The following is a 15,923-nucleotide window of genomic DNA, read 5'->3' on the forward strand; positions in this document are numbered from 1 at the left end:
GGAAAACAAAGGAGTTGGAGCCCAAGTACCAGGTGGCCTTACTTCCTGCCTCCCTCTGGGCAGGAAGTAGCCAGAAAGCTGTGAGAATTAATCTCTGACAAAGGACCAGGGTGACAGTCTTGGAGTGGGTAGAGCTCCCACTTCATCTCCCACATACACCCCCAAAGGCTGATTTGCGGGAGCCTCCGAAACCCATGGGAAGCCCTGAACAGCACCAGCACTAGCCCGGGAAGGGGAGCGCCCTCCGTGACGGGAGTCCTGGCCAGAGGAGCCTGGAAGGGAGAGCTAAAGGGGTCCTCGGCCATCCGCAAGTGAAAACCATGGGGTCTGGGGGCAGGAAGGCTGGCTCCACGTCTAGGTGCTACGGCAAACCAGCAATGTGACCACGGGGTTACTTAGCCTCTCTGTGCCTCAGTTTCCTCATCTGAAACATGGCGATAATAGTCACACCTCAGAGTGTTGCTGGGAGAACTAGGTGCTCTTAAGGTTCTTAACAAAGCGTGACATAGTGAATGCTTCAGAAAGGTTAGTTATTATTAAGGGCTTTAAAAAATGAGGCTACCCTGTGAGCTGTGACAGAATCTGTCAGATCTCCGGAGAGACTAGTTCAAAGCCTTCCCCTATATTTTGCTATATTCTTGGCTGGCAAAAATCATTCATTCATTTCCTTACTCAAAAAATATTTATGGAGCATTTTTATGACAGCGAAGTATGGCAGATGGGGGCCCCCAAAACTGATCAGTTCTTGGAAGGGCATTTGAGCAAGAACTAACTATGGGCTTAGTTGATGTACACTCAGACGCCCACTGCCCTGGAGATGGGTATCAGCCAGTTCCCCCGGAGAGAGCCCAGCTGAAGTCACAGACACGAGATCACAGAGCTACTACGTAGCAGTGCTGGGACTCAACCCAGGTCCACCTCACTCCAAAGCTGATGCCTTTCCAAATCAGGATTCCAGGGCTACCTTCCTGCGGCACGCCCCTACCCCCCACCTCCGCGCCTCCACGTTGGCAGAACCAGATCCCTAGAGGCCAAAGGTCGGACTGTTTTCTGCGGCCCGTTGTAGCAGGATTTTTGTCATTTCCTCTCTGGTTCTCCTGACCACGCAGAACAACCTTGGGGCTTTCCTCCGAGGGGAAACCCAGCCTGGAAGCAGCCCAGCCTGGAAAATATGGCTACGGGTAACTGCTGACCTTTGTCTCCTCAGCTGCAGAGCGTCTGGGTGCCTGGGAGTGGAGCAGGATGGGGGGGCGGGGGTGGGGTGGGTGTACTCCCTGAATGGGTGCTGAGCCAATGATTCCCCAGGGGCCTAGACCCAGCCTCCCTCTGGCTCTATAGTCCGAGACAGGTCATAGCCCCACTCTGGGCCTCAGTTTCCCCACCTGTGAAATGTGGGACAGTAACAAAACTCCAGCACCAGGTCCTCTGCATGGCCTTCGTGCTGGGAGTTGATGGGCTGACGGCACACCCTCCCTCCCACCTTTCCTCTTGGGCTCTCATGAGGTTAAATGGGACTGTGGCTGTGAAAGGACTTTGAAATAGAGGACAGAACTGGATACCAGCAGATGCAGAAGCTGATTGATGTCAACCGAGACCCTCCCCACCCAGCTCCAGCTTCTGCCTCACCCAGACTCCTGCCTGTGCCCCAGTGCCCATACTCGGGACCCTTTGTAGGGCCTACGGGCCTGCTGCAGCGGGAGCCTGGGAAGAGCCTGGTTGGAAGCAGGACACTCCGGGCCTTGCACAAGCATCCCGAAGCCAAGAAGTCACCCGCCTGGATAAACCCCTGTGGGGCCTTCCAGCAGCCTCGCTAACACCCTGCCATTCCAGGTTTGCGTCTTGACTTTCCCCACAGGCAGAGGTGGAACCGGGAGTTTGAGAGTAGGAAGAGGAGGCCCATGGCTAAGCAGGAGGCATCCTTCTGGCAGATCACAACACTCGACTTATGCCTGGGGGGGAAATCTCCTCTGCTTTTGGGCCTCACTTTCCCCATCTGCATTGTTGAGGCTATATCACAGGACCACTCTGAACCTTCTGAGGTGCAATGGGTGGGTCTCTGGGCCCTAGGCTCGAGCAGATGGAGACTAGATCCATCCTCAGGGGCTTCCATCTGGGATTTGAACCACACTCCCCAGCTCCATCTGCTCCAGCAGCCTCCCCAGTTGCTCTCCAGAGTGGACAGAAACCAAGGCTGGGGGGCCGGGTCATGCCCCCTCCCCAGGAGGACTCAAAGGCAGGAGTCCCACTGCCAGGCTTGTGTGCACGGATGGAGAAATGACGAGCCGGAGGGATGGTGGGAGAGGCAGCTCCACGTGGAGAGGCCAGTGCCCTGGTCACACGGGCACGCCCACCCCTCTAACACCGGCTGGGCCAGATGGTGGAGGCAGCTGAGGGGAGGGTTCCTTGCTCCCCTCTCCCCCGACCCAGGGGCTTTGAAGGGGCCTAGATTTCTTTCCACACAAAAGACATGTGGGGAGAAGCCTTCTCCATACGCAGACTTGGGGCAACATTTTAATCTGGTGGAATCGCAGTTGTAGCATTATAGAATGTGAGTACGCTGCAGAATTCTAGAATCTCAGAGGCACAGCATCCCAGAATTTCAGACAAGTGAGTCATAGATTTTAGGTTTCCAAACGGTGCCATCCAACACTGTAGCCACTAACCACATGTGGTTATTGAGCCTTTGATATGTGACTACTCTGAATGGGATGGGCCGTACATGTAAAATACACAGTGGACAGTGGATTTTGAAGACTTGGTACAAAAGAAAGAATTTTAAACATCTCATTAATAATTTCTTTATATTAATTACACAGTGGACAGTGTAAAATACAAAGTGGACAGTGGATTTTGAAGACCTGGTATAAAAGAAAGAATTTTAAACATCTCATTAATAATTTCTTTATATTAATTACATGTCAAAATGATAATATTTTACATATATTGGGTTCAATACAATGTATTACTAAAATGAATCTCACCTTTTTTTTTTTTTTTTGCTTTTAAAACATGGCTACTGGAAAATTTTTAATTTCATGTATTTCATTTCAGAATTTTAAATAGAATTTTAGAACCAGATTTCCAGATCTTTATATTGCTAGCTGACTTTGAGTCTTAGACACTAACTCTCAGAGCCTAAAAGAATCTGAGAAGAATCCTGATCCTTCTCCCACCCAGTGCAAGGATCCTCTAGCCCACCCTGACCAGCACTGACCAGCCTCTGCCTACCCCTTCCCCCCACCTTCCCCGTGGAGAACTCACTGCCGCCGTGGCTGCTGGGCTTTTGGAATGGTTAGAGTTCCTGGGTGTCGAGTGGGATCTGCTTCCTGCAGCTTCTTCCACCCTCATGGTTGGTTCCCAGAGCATCTTCCAGGGCCTCCCAGAACAGGTCTGCATCCTTCTCCCCATGAAAGGTGTGGAGTCTGAGTCCTGCCCCTCCCTCCTCTCCCCCCAGGCCACTGTTCTACAGGCTGCAGGGTCTACCTCGACACCTGTTCCTACAGGTGAGTTTCAGGGAGCCTCTGCTCCAGATGGCCCTCTCTGCTTCCCCATTCCTCAGCAGAACTGTTCCTGGGACGGACCCCAGTGACAGAGTGAGGATCCTTCCAGCCTCTCCCAGTTTGTAGAGTATTCTGTTTGTCTGTCTGGGTAACTGGCCTGCACTGCGTGGTCTCTGAGCCCCACCCTGTTCCCAGCTCTAGGAAGATGTGTGATGGGTGACTCCAGGTGCTAGGATGTGGGGTGACACAGGAATCAGCAGGTTGATTTAGGGTGCTTCAAATCTGCCTGTAGAATGCTGTTTTCAATTTTAAGAGATTGTGGGGAGGAAGAAGGAAGAGGCTTTGCTACTGACAGAGTCAGGAATTCCAAGGCAGTACTAAGTGGCAATGACTCACTCAGAGCACCTCAGCAATTCAGAGGAGGAAGATCAGAGGTCAGTCAGGGAAGGCGTCCTAGAGGAAGTGGGACTGGAGCTGGGACTTGAAGGAAAGGAGAGGGTAGTTAGAGTTGTGAAGAGGTGGAGAGGAGGGTATTCTGGGCAGAAGGAATGCTGGGCACACGTGGCCGGTACCCAGGCCTTGAGGGTCCCAGGCTGCCTGGAGTAGAGGGGTAAGAGGGCGGGCGGTAGGGCTGTGAGGGTGGGCTCAGCTGGCTGAGGGCAGCCTGGGAGTTGGCCTCTGGGGAGGGGTGTGTATGTACAATAGAGGGGGAACTCCAGTGAGCTATAGGGGAGTGCTGGATAAAACAACAGTAACAACTATAGCTATGCCAGGCATGGTGCTAAGTGGTTTCCTAATATTTCCTTTAATCTTCTCAATAACCCTACGATGTAAGTACTATTATCCCCATTCTACAAATAAACAATTGAAGCCACGTTAAGTGACAGTAAGTGAAGGCTGACCTTGGATTTCCACACAGAATAGTCTGGCTCCAGAGCTCTTAAGCACTGGAAGGAGGGCAGGTTGGGGGAAAGGGAGGTGGGTGGGGTGAGTGGTGTGTGCAGTGGATGGGTGAATGCGTGTGACCATGTTGTGTGTGAATGGGGGGCGGTATCCCTGCCATTTCCCTCCTGCCCCCTCCCGCAACCCCAGCTCCATCTCAGGACAGACCCAGCCCAGACAGGTCTGTGTGAAGAGGAGGCCTTGGAATGATAAGAATTTCCATGCCTGTTGGAGCAGATAGCCCCAGACAAGAGTCTGGCCACCATGCCAGTTCCAGAGCCAACTTCCCACTGGGGTCAACACTGCCCTTCCCCCCATACGCTGGCACATCTCCAAGGGCCCAGGAATGATGTCTAGACTTGACCCTGGGCATCCTTGCCTTACTGGTGCCCCCTTCTTCTCAGCTTCTGATGCACACACAGCTGGGCAATGGGGAAGGGTCGTCGTAGCTCGGCTGCCTCACTGGTGATGGGGGCAGTCCCCTGTTCCTCTCTGGGCCTCAGTGTCTCCATATCTGTAAAAAGGCAGTTTGGATTAGTTCAGGAATCATAAACGAAGATGACAAGGTAGCCCAGGAGGAGAATGCAAACGAATGAGGGAGGCTGGGTATGTGTAAGGAGTGCAGGGACCCAGGAGAACTGGACAGCAACCTCCAGACCAGGTGGCCTGGCCCAGCCTCCCTGCTTCACTTGCCAGAGGTGCTGGGACCCTGAGCCACATTTTCTTTAACTAGAAAGTGGGGGTTGTGGTGCCCACCCCCTACCCCATGGGAGTGGTGAGAATTAACTGGAATAATTGATGGGAATCTTGAGAAGAAATGTCCCCCCCTGCCTTTGATGAATGTAATCTTTTGATCTGAGTCATGTTAAAAGGATTTAGCTCCAAGCTCATACAGCTCAATATCAAAAAAACAAACAATCCAATTTAAAAATGGGCAGAAGACCTAAATAGGCATTTCTCCAAAGATGACATACAGATGGTCGACAGGCACATGAAAAGATGCTCATCATCACTAATTATTAGAGAAATGCAAATCAAAGCCACAGTGAGGGATCACCTCACACCAGTCAGAATGGCCATCATCAAAAAGTCTACAAATAATAAATGCTGCAGAGGGTGTGGAGAAAAGGGAACACTCCTACACTGTTGGTGGGAATGTAAATTGGTGAAGCCACTATGGAAAACAGTATAGAGGTTCCTTAAAAAACTAAAAAAAAAGTTACCATATAATCCAGCAATCTCACTCCTGGGTATATATCTGGAAACAATGAAAACTCTAAATTAAAAAAGATACATGCACACCAATGTTCATAGCAGCACTATTTACAATAGCCAAGACATGGAAGCAACCTAAGTGTCCATCAACAGATGACTGGATAAAGAAAGTGTGGTATATATGCACAATGGAATATTACTCAGCCATAAAAAAGAATGAAATAATGCCATTTGCAGCAACATGGATGGACCTAGAGATTATCATACTAAGAGAAGTCAGAAAGAGAAAGACAAATGCCATATGATATCACTTATATGTGGAATCTAAAAGAATAATACAAATGAATCTGTATACAAAACAGAAATAGACTCACAGACATAGAAAACAAATTTATGGTTACCAAAGGAGAAGGTGGGGGAAGGATAAATTAGGAGTATAGGATTAACACATACACGCTACTATACATAAAATATATAAGCAACAAGAATTTACTGTATAGCTCAGGGAACCATATTCAATATTATTCTTATAATAACCTACAATGGAATATAATCTGAAAAATAATATATAACGGAATCACTTTGCTATACACCTGAAACTAACACAATATTGTAAATCAACTTTACTTCAATTTTTTAAAAAAGGAGTTAGCTCCTGGTGGTCAAGTGAAGAAATTGAAGAATGAGGAGGCCAGATAGTGGAGGAGTGGATGAGAAATGGCCTGGGGGTGAGGGCAAGGCCAGTGCTGAGCTCCTCTGGAGAGGTTTGGGAAGGAACAGTTCCGCCGCCGCCCTTAGCTTCTGCCCTCACATGAAGAGGGTTCTGCTCCCAGATTAGCAGGCTGGAACTGAGCCCCGGACCCTGGCTTGCCCTCAGAGGACTTTGAGCCTATTGTGGTAGCATCATTTAGAGACCACACACGCTTGTATTTTTCTTTCGCCAGGTTGTAATTAGTGCATCACAATCAACACAGTAAAAAGGGAAATTAACCGATTTACATTTGTTTGCAGAAGCTATTATCTTCTCTGTGTGAGGATTCCAAAGATCTTTCACCCTTCATCTCCGTTCTCTTGGTCAAGTTGAACCTTCCAGGGACTTGGAAGAAGGAGGCGGTGGTCTGAAATGGTGTTTAGCTGCAGCTCGGCTCTCTGATCAGCTGAGGGGATCTCCCACAGTTTGGCCAAACCTCCATTTTCTCACCTTTGGGGGTGGAAAATCATCATCAAATGGGGGTGAAAAAGCCTCCACTGTGAAAAATCCTCAGGACTGCTGTGGAGTCCCCGGGAATTGGTTTACAGAATTGGGAAATGCTTTAGAAAACACAGGAAGAGTGCTGCACGTGCAAGGGATTGTGCTAGCTGAGTCCTTGGCCCAGGCAGCTCCTGGGAGTGAGGAATGGGCTGGGGAAGGCGGGACACACATCCTTGGGTGGGTTCTGCCTGAAACAGGAAACCTGGCCCCAGAGACGGGACTGCTTTGGAAACCAGCTGCAAGTGCTCTTCAGACAGCAGCAGCGTAGATGAAAGTGGGGGTGCAACAGGGAAGGGTGGGCGAACCCTGTGGAAGCGGGGGACTAGGGCACAGAACCCAGGTGGTCCTGCACAGTTTGGAGGCTCACTGACCCCGGGCACTGGGAGGTGCGGTAATAGTGCTAAGAACTTAACCTTCGAGTTAGGTGGGGCTGGATTCGAAACCTCCTCTGCCACGCCTGTCTGGGTGACCTTGGGAAAGTTGCTTCACCACTCTGAGCTACAACTCTCTGGGCTGCTCAATAACAAATGGCGGAAAGCAGGTAGTATGCACCAGAGTAAGCAATTAATTGCTGTTAATTACTCCCATCCCCCACCTCAGACAGTCTTTGGTTGCTTTTCAGAACAGTTTATATCCATTGTCCATCTGAAGCATGGATAACCTGCCCATTTCACAGATTTTTCTCCTTCATTTGCTTAACAGATATCAAGGTCTGCCAGAAAGCAAATAGTCCCTGTCCTTGAAGAACTGCGTGTGTGTGCGTGCGTGTGTGTGTGTGTGTGTGTGTGTGTGTGTGTGTGTGAGAGAGAGAGAGAGAGAGAGAGAGAGAGAGAGAGAGAGGAGAGAGGAGAGAGGAAACTGTTACACCATGTGGTCAATGCTGTAATTACGGTGACCATGTTCTCCAAACCACAAATCAGGTCACATGGTCTGACAGAGGCTATTTTCTGCCTCCACTGAAGTCCAAACCGTGAAATCACATGTAGTTACACATTCATTGAATCACCTTTTACTTTTTTAAGAAGCAAATGACATGAAATTTGGGTTCTCTGTGACAAATGCCACCATAGTCCCAGAAAATCACTAGAGCCGTGACGAAGTCCCATAGAGAGCCCTGGCAGGAACCGGAAGACTTCCCAGAGGAGGTGCTGCTTAAGTGGGGCCTTGAAGGCTGAATAGGAGGTCTCCAGGCAGGGAAAGAGGGGGTGATCTTAATGCCCTTGGGACAGGACCTACCCTTCCTGCTCTGTTATAGACAACCCTGCTAGGACCTGGCGGTAGGGGCTAAAGTAGGCAACAGTGTCTGTTTTCATTTACTTTTCACTTTCCTGTCCCAAAGACCTCCTGGGAAGCAGAATTGTTTCAGGCCAGTATAACAACATGGTTACATTGCGTCATATCTTCTGGTGCATTTACATGTTTGTCTCTGCAGTAGACCATACATTCCTTGAGGACAGGGCCCACATCTGTCATGTTCATCTCTATGTCCCTCTACTTTTCCTCCCCCACCAGGATGGTGTGAGGAAGACTATAGGAGAGGTACTAATCAATGTCAAATGACTAAATGAATGAAGTACCATGGATGGGCATGTTGTAGGGAGGCAGTGTTCTTTGTTTTGTGATGAATCTGTTGACTTTCATTTTATCTGTTTAGTTAGCAAATATGTGCTGGTTGCCTGCCCTGTGACTATAGCTCTGTGTGGGGTTCCAGAGCTCAGCTGTGTCTGAGACAAATGTGGTCCTGCTCACACACAGCTTACACTCTAGAGAGAGGCAGCCGACAAGTAACTACAAGGATGATGAAGAGGGATTGTGACATGTAGACCAGGAAGTGGTCTGGGTTAGGGACAGAGGAAAAGCCCCAGGAGGAAAGGAAATTTAACCTGATACCCCCAAAATAAAAATTAACCATTTAGCTAACATTTTAATAGTGCTTATCATGTGACAGACACCACTCTGAGGGCTTTACATGTTTAACTCATTTAATTCTCACGATTGTCCTAGGAAGTACAGACTGTTATCCCATTTTAGAGATGAACATAGAAAGTTTGAAAAACTGGCCCACCGGGACTTCCCTGGTGGCAAAGAATCCGCCTGCCAGTGCAGGGGACATGGGTTCAAGCCCTGGTCCAGGAAGATCCCATATGCCGCGGGGCAACAAAGCCCGTGCGCCACAACTATTGAGCCTGCGCTCTAGAGCCTGCAAGCCACGACTACTGAGCCCCCATGCCACAACTAATGAAGCCTGCACACCTAGAGCCCGTGCTCTGCAACAAGGGAAGCCACCTCAATGAGAGGCCCACGCACCGCAACAAAGAGTAGTCCCCACTCGCCACAACTAGAGAAAGCCTGCCTGCAGCAACGAAGACCCAACGAGCCAAAAAAAAAAGATAAATAAATTTATTTAAAAAAAAATAAAAACTGGCCCACGGTCACACAGCTTGTAAGTGGCAGAGCCAGCATTCAAACCCAGGTAGTCCACACTCTGAACGAGGAATTAGTCAGGTAAAGGGGAAGGCCAGGCATACCACTTAGGACAAGAGGTAAGGCTGGACAACAAGGTGGGGAATTTATCCTGAGAGCAATGGGAAGGCATTGGTGGCTTTAAGTAAGAAATGGGCATGATTAGGTTGCATTAGAAGAGGCAAAGTGGGGGGGGAGGGAGAGCAGTGAAGGGGCTGTTAACACGGGCTGAGGCAGAGACAAGATGTTGGATTGGACTAGGGTGGTAGTGATGAAGAGGAAGGGATGGGGTTGGGTTAGAGCAGAAAACTGGAGGCGGAACCAGTGGCCCTGGCTCATGGATGGGATGTGGGGACAGGGGCTGGTGACAGATTTCTGGACTGGACACGTGAACTGGACACATAGGAGGAGGGAAAGAAGCAGGTTTGGGTGGATGCAGGTTTGGAAGTTCAGCCTTTGGTTTACAGAGTTGGATAAAGGGGACCTTGGGGCAGCCAAGGAGCATGTCAAGTGGCCAGTGGGGAGGACACTGGACTGAGGAGGGGGTGTGGGCAGGGGAAGTTACCAGCACAAAGAAGGGCCCCAAAGCTCTGGGAGGTGTGGGTGGGTCCTGAGGGGGTGGAGGAGCAGGGCACCTCGACAATCTTCCTCAGAACCTCCCAGGGTATGGTTAGAAATGCGAGTCCTCAGCTTCACCTAGACCCATGGAGGCCAATGCCCAGGGTGGAGCCTGGGCCTTGCCTTTTTGCAGGCTTTCTGGGTAACAGTGAGCTGGAGGGCCTTGGGCCCAACTTGGTGAACGGTAACTGAAGATTTGAAAAGAGTAGGAAGAGCTGTCGGTGATGGGGAGTCACCCCAGCTCACAGCTGTCCCCCCTCCCCCCTGCCAATGCTCGGGACCTGCAACTCCATTGGTGAGATACTGGCTTTCGCTCAGCTTGGGCAGGAGAATAGCTCCGTGACCTGACTGGCCTCCATCCCTCTCTACCCTCCCATAGCATCGCTCTTATTACCTCCCTCACCTACTTATAGCCTTCTCACTCCACCTGGCCCTCAGGATAATGTCCTTTCCTTTGGGCCCCTCAGAGAAGGTCACCCATAAACTGCTCCTAACCCACCTCTCCAGTTTTCTTGCTCATTCTTTCCTTCCTGCTTCCTCTACCCTTCCCCCCACCCCCCTCCATGCAACACTCAGCTTTTCCTGAACGCTTTCCATGTGGCCTGTAACAGGTTGTTCCTTGTACCAGGAATGTCCGTATCCCCGCCCTGATCCCCTCCGGTCCCTCCAGATCCTGCTCAGAGGCTGCCTCCCCCCAAAGTTCCCTTGTTCTGCTCCCCTCTTATTGTAGGCCATAGCACTTGCCCTGGGTCTCCCCAGCAGGCCCTCAGCTCAGCCAGCCTCCGGACACAGGGAGGGACATGCAGATCACCTCCAAACACACCCCGACACTTCTTGAGAGTGCAGACCCATGTCTCTTTCAACCCTGTTACCAAGAACACAGTGCCTGGCACAGGGAAGATGCTACAGGACCTCATGTGGATGAAAATAAGATTCTAGGGGCTTGTTTAACCTGCCCAAGACCCAGACAGTATTCAAGAACTTTAGATCATTGACCACAGGAACGTAGATTATAAAAGAGAATTTGCTAGTGGATGTTGCTTTCCCTGGCTAAATTGGTGGCATGGCTGGAGTGTGCACTAGGAAGTCACAAGCCTATCTTTGAACATCAGTGTGGGCCTGTGATCACCACCCTTAGGCTTAGTCCTACTGACTACACTCCATGCAAAGCTGTCACATGGGCATGACTGGGAGTCCAGAGCCTGGTCCCATTCCCCAGCATCAACCTTGCTCAGGCCTCAGCGTCTTTCCTCCTCCGAGACATGAATGGGCTGGCTGAAACCCCTTCCCCCCCTCCCCCCAGCACAGGAGGTTACCCGTTAGGGGAATTGGGATGATTCTGTCCTATTTTCGCATGTCAAGCTTGGCTTTTCTACCTCTCTTGGCTCTGCTTTGGTTGCTCATATTTTTTTTTAAGCTTTGCTCCTACAATTAGGTAATCTCGAGCCTCTGAAGGTCCTTCGGAAACCACCGATCCATTGTTTTCCAAATTTGCTAGTCTCACCCCAGGCCCACAGAGTCGGGATCTCTAGGGTGGCCTGGTGATCTACATCATTAGCAAGCTCCTTATGGCTCACTAATCAACCAATCAACTAATGACCCAGTCCCTCATTACAGGCAAGCTCATGGATGGTAAAAAGCCCCACCTGGAACAGTCAGATCTGAGTGCAGGCTGGGGCTCTCAGCCACTTCAGAGACTCCCAGAAATCATTTTGTGTTTCTGGGCCTCGCTGTTCTCATCTGTGTAATGACGATGACCAGTGTAATCTTGCCTAATTTGCAGGGTCCTTGAGATGGTTGCACTGGGGGTGGGAAACTGAGGCGCAGTGGGAGAAGAGATTTGCACAATGTCATCAACCTCTTCATTTGCCTGTTATGTGCCAGGCGCTGGGAATTCAGCTGGGAACAACTTGTTGGGGGAGATGACATTCTAGTAAACAATGCAACCAGTAAGTGAACCAGATAATCACGAAAAAAGAAATAAAGGGGTTTTCGAGAGTAAGGGCAAAGGGGTAGGTGGGGCTGGGAAGGACTGCCCAGAAGGGGTCACTCCAGCAGAGACCTGGCTGTTGGGGAGCCGTCTGAGGAGGCCCTGGAGGGTTGTCATCGGCCCAGTGTTGGTAGAGCCAGGAGGCCCCCTCGGGCCAGCCAGGGCGCTCCCGGCGGGTGCGGGTCTTTGTCTCTCTCGGTCTCTCTGCAGCCTCTCCGACCCCCAGTGCTGTTCCCTCTTTGACCCCCGAATAACTTGTTGGCTTCCCCCGGGCTTTGTTTCCCCAGGGTCACCGCCTCCCGGACTCCCGGCAGCCGCCTCGGGCCCTCGTGGGTCCCGCATCTGACACCCCCTCCGGCCCCCACCCCCTACCCGCTCTGAGACTGGGGTCAAAGGCAGCCTGCGTCACGTGGTCGCCGAGCAGCACCGAATCGGCCGGGAGAGCCGAGGGAGAATCCGGGTGGAAGCCGAGAAATCCAGCTCCGATAGCAGCGCCCGGTCCCGCCCCGGCCCCCGCCCCGGGGTGCGCGCCGCACGCCAGCCGGCCGCTCGGGCCTGTGGAGCAGATCTCCGGCCGGCACCCACGCTCCATCACGGGATCGAACCCCGCTCCCTCCGCCGACATTCGGGGAGGTAGGCGCCAGGGACGGAGTGGGTAAGGGGAGACAGGCTGGGGGCCCCTTGGCGCGCGGGTTCGCCCCTCTGTGCTCCGCGGGCCCGCGGTGAGCGAGGCGGCGCGCCCCAACTTGCAGTCTAAAGGGAGACCCCCACCTCCCACCGCGGGATGAGGGGGGAGGGTGCGCGCTGCCTCAGCGCAGTGCCGGGGACCGGGACTGGGGGCTGGGCACCGAGAGGGAGGGGGAGGGGGAGGGGGAGGAGAGCGGGCGGGAGGCGGGGCGGGCGGCGGCAACGCCGGCTGCGGCGTGGAGCGTGGGTGGGAGCTGCGGGAGGCGGACGCGAAGGGGTTAAGCCCGGCCCGGGCCACTGCCTGGCAGCGCACACACAGCCCAGGGGACCCAGGCGTCCGGCAGCTCGCCGGGAGTGCCCACTGCCCCGGGTGGCGCCCCAGCCGTGGCAGGTAAGAGGCTGAGAGGGCCGGGGCGGGCCAGTCCCCTGTCGCCGAGCCTGCGGGGCCCGAGCCGAGCTGGGCGTGCAGGCCGCGCGGGGCCCAAGCGGCCGCCGGCGCAAGTTTGGTGCGGGCGGGCGCCGGGCGGGCTCGGAGAGTCTGCCGGGCCCCGCGCAACCGGGTGGGAGGACAAAGGGGTGGGGGAGCGGGCGGGGGCCGGGGGTAGGCCGGGGTGCCGGTGAGGGCAGCGCGGCAGCTGTAGGTCACGGATAATGTCACTCACGAGGAATGCCCCCTCCCCCTCCTCTACTCCCGAACAGGGGAAACTTTTGTCTGGCGAGGGACGGGGTTAGAGGCTAGGTCCCCGCTTCGGAAAGGGTAAGGCAGCCGGACCGGTTTTCTGTGGGCTGTGATCGGCCTGGTCTCTAACTTCCCTTCTCCCTCAGGTTCTCGGGAGCAACTGTACCCCTGCTTTGAACGCTGCCCTTTAACACCCTGGGACGGGGTAGGAGGGGGCGTATGTGGACGCGTGGGCTCTGGGACAGACTGGGAAATTGGCTCTTTCCCAGATTTAAGCACGCAGGTCAGCTAGGAGCCGTGCCAGGCCCAGGGGATACAGAATCCCACCATCACACCCGGGTGCTGTAAAACCGCCCCCACCCCCAACCCCTGCCCCAGAGCGTTTGGAATGGCCTGCGGCATTACTGTCCCTGGTTTGAGGTTCAGACTGACCTGGATGTCTGTCACTTCCCAGCTCTGTAGCCTTGGGCTGGTTCCTTACCTTCCCCTAGCCTCAGTTTCCTCACCTGTAAAATGGGCAAAGTATAGAATCAGCCAGAATAAGGATGAAATGAGAACCTGTGGTACCTTAGTAAATGGTGGCATGTTTATATTCAACAAGTATTTGTTGCATGTGTACTATATGTCAGGCCCTGGGCCAATTGCTTTAGATACATTATCTCATTTAATTCTCCCATGTTACTATTAGCAGCATTTTACAGCGGGGCAGAGGCACAGAATCCTAAAGGTCGCACAGCTGTGATGTGGTGGAACTTGGATTTGACTCCCCTCCCCCAGCCTGAGTCTCAACTACAAGGCTTTATAAGATCCTGCTGTGACCGAGCTCATTTTCCATTGAAATCATGAGGACACAGGCCGCTCTTCCCTTTACCCTTACCCTCAGGTGATGCTCCTTCTGTCTGGTACTGGTGTGGGCTGAGGTCTTGTGCCTTGGCTCTTGTTATTGTGGGCAGCTGGAGCCCAGGCCTGGAGCTCCGTTAAGGGTCCAAGTTCTGTTGCTGGCTGGGTCCGTGGTAGGAACGCTTTCATAGTATGGGGTGGTGCAGGGAGGAGTGCTCCCTGGCTCTGGCTGGGGACAGCTGGTGGCTTTGTCAACAGGCCTCTCCTCAGCACCCAGGGGACCGAAGAGCCTTTCTACTCCATCCAGACCAGGTCACTTTCAGATCAGCAGGGGGCAGAGGTAGGGCCAGGAGTGGAGCCCGTGGGGTGATGGGATTTATATTGCAGGTGTCCTCTTGTTTGACTCATCAGCAGGGTCCTCATTGCGAAAGTAATGCCCCAGCCCCAAGGGTCCTTGAGAGCAGTAATGAAGGGTGGACTCTGAGCACATGTCTCAATTGCAGAATCCTTATGGAAAATGCATACGTGTGTGGGTTTCTGAGCCTAGGGCATGCATTTTCCATGTAAATAGCCCAGGAGTGAATGTGGAGTGGCCCAGACTTTCACTCACCTTAGTGCCCTGTGCTGGCCTAGCCTTTTGGTGGGGGTACCATCCCATGACTGTGGGTCAGGCTCTGAGCGGGGGCCTTGAGTAATTTCTAAAAAAATGGAAAACAAATTGCTAGTTAGTGAATGATATCTTAAAACAATGGAGTGGGAGCAGATAGCGAAAAAAAGTCCTGGGGAGAGGAAAGTTTGTGCATTACTCTTCTAACTTCTCCGAGGGCTGTGCCAGCACTGCTTCTGGAATTTGCAGTGTCCGTAGGCTTTTCCTGGGCCCTGAGGATAGGGGGTCCTCCTGGGCTGACGGTTCACTGCCAGCTGGTAGGAACAAGAGTGGAAATTCCACTACTTAGCTAGACTTTAAGGGGGCCCAGAAGTGTGGGGGATTGAGTGGAGGGGCTGAAAAGATTCCTGAGGGATGGGGATGACCCTAGGCGTGTGGTCAGACTCTCCTTGAGATCAGAGCAAGAGAATCAACAGGTGAAGGGAGGAGGAGCCAGCAAGAATGAAAAGATGGGTAGTGAGTCTCCTATCACAAGGGGTATACAAAGAACAGTTTTACAATCACAAGTTGAGAATGTGGTTAAGAATATGAAATCATAGGCTGGGGGTAGACCTAGGGGCCAACTGAGAGACCTGCACGTGAGACACTTAGAAATGGACTCTGGTCTTAGCAGCCCAGAGCTTTCTCTGCCCTGGGCTTTGGGCCTGCTTGACCCATCTTCTGCACTTTGGTGTCAAAGCCAGGCCTGCGAGTCCCTAGAGACTGGGCAGACTTCTGCTGGCTTGGAATTTGGTTTTGGGTATGGCTTGAAATATCTGGACTGTTTGGAGGACTTGGACATTCTTTACTTGGAACGTTAGGGTAATTTGTTAAATATGTATGGAAAATGTCTGTGGACGGGGGTGACTGGGAAATGAAATGAGGTGAGATGCTCCTGCTTTCTGGCTGGAGAGGCCGCTAATCTGACAGGTGAGGGAAGGCAAGGATCAAGTGATGGCGAAGAGGCAGGATGTGATCAGTGATAGACGGGCTTTGGAAGGTCAGTGGAGGGGAAAAGCTCTTCTGGTAGTTTATGTCGACAGGGCTTCCTGGGGGAGGAAGTGTTTGTGAGGGTGCAGGCAGTGGGAAAG

General features: G+C 52.4%; 1 protein-coding gene and 1 long non-coding RNA gene across 5 annotated transcripts in view; one reads left to right on the plus strand and one right to left on the minus strand.

The window, feature by feature from the left end:
- Positions 1-2,782: 2,782 nt before the first annotated feature.
- Positions 2,783-14,399, minus strand: LOC137221885 (uncharacterized). 2 transcript variants are annotated; one of them, XR_010942194.1, is made up of 5 exons: positions 14,224-14,399; positions 13,779-13,852; positions 6,657-6,858; positions 5,666-5,700; positions 2,783-4,956 (listed from the first exon to the last, which is right to left on the minus strand). It is a non-coding gene; the product is annotated as an uncharacterized lncRNA (long non-coding RNA). The 2 variants fall into 2 exon arrangements; XR_010942193.1 differs by lacking the exons at positions 13,779-13,852; positions 14,224-14,399 and adding an exon at positions 12,353-12,489.
- NDST1 (N-deacetylase and N-sulfotransferase 1) overlaps positions 12,486-15,923 on the plus strand; it is a 71,662-nt gene continuing 68,224 nt past the window's right edge. For 2 of the 3 annotated variants that reach the window (XM_067732281.1, XM_067732284.1), the window contains exon 1: positions 12,486-12,613. The gene's annotated coding sequence lies outside the window, so the exon portion shown is untranslated. Of the gene's footprint in view, positions 12,614-12,908; positions 13,059-15,923 lie in introns of those variants that run through there. The other variant, XM_067732283.1, reaches the window with a different exon arrangement.

Source organism: Pseudorca crassidens, chromosome 3 (assembly GCF_039906515.1).
Source record: "Pseudorca crassidens isolate mPseCra1 chromosome 3, mPseCra1.hap1, whole genome shotgun sequence".
Taxonomy (NCBI): domain Eukaryota; kingdom Metazoa; phylum Chordata; class Mammalia; order Artiodactyla; family Delphinidae; genus Pseudorca; species Pseudorca crassidens.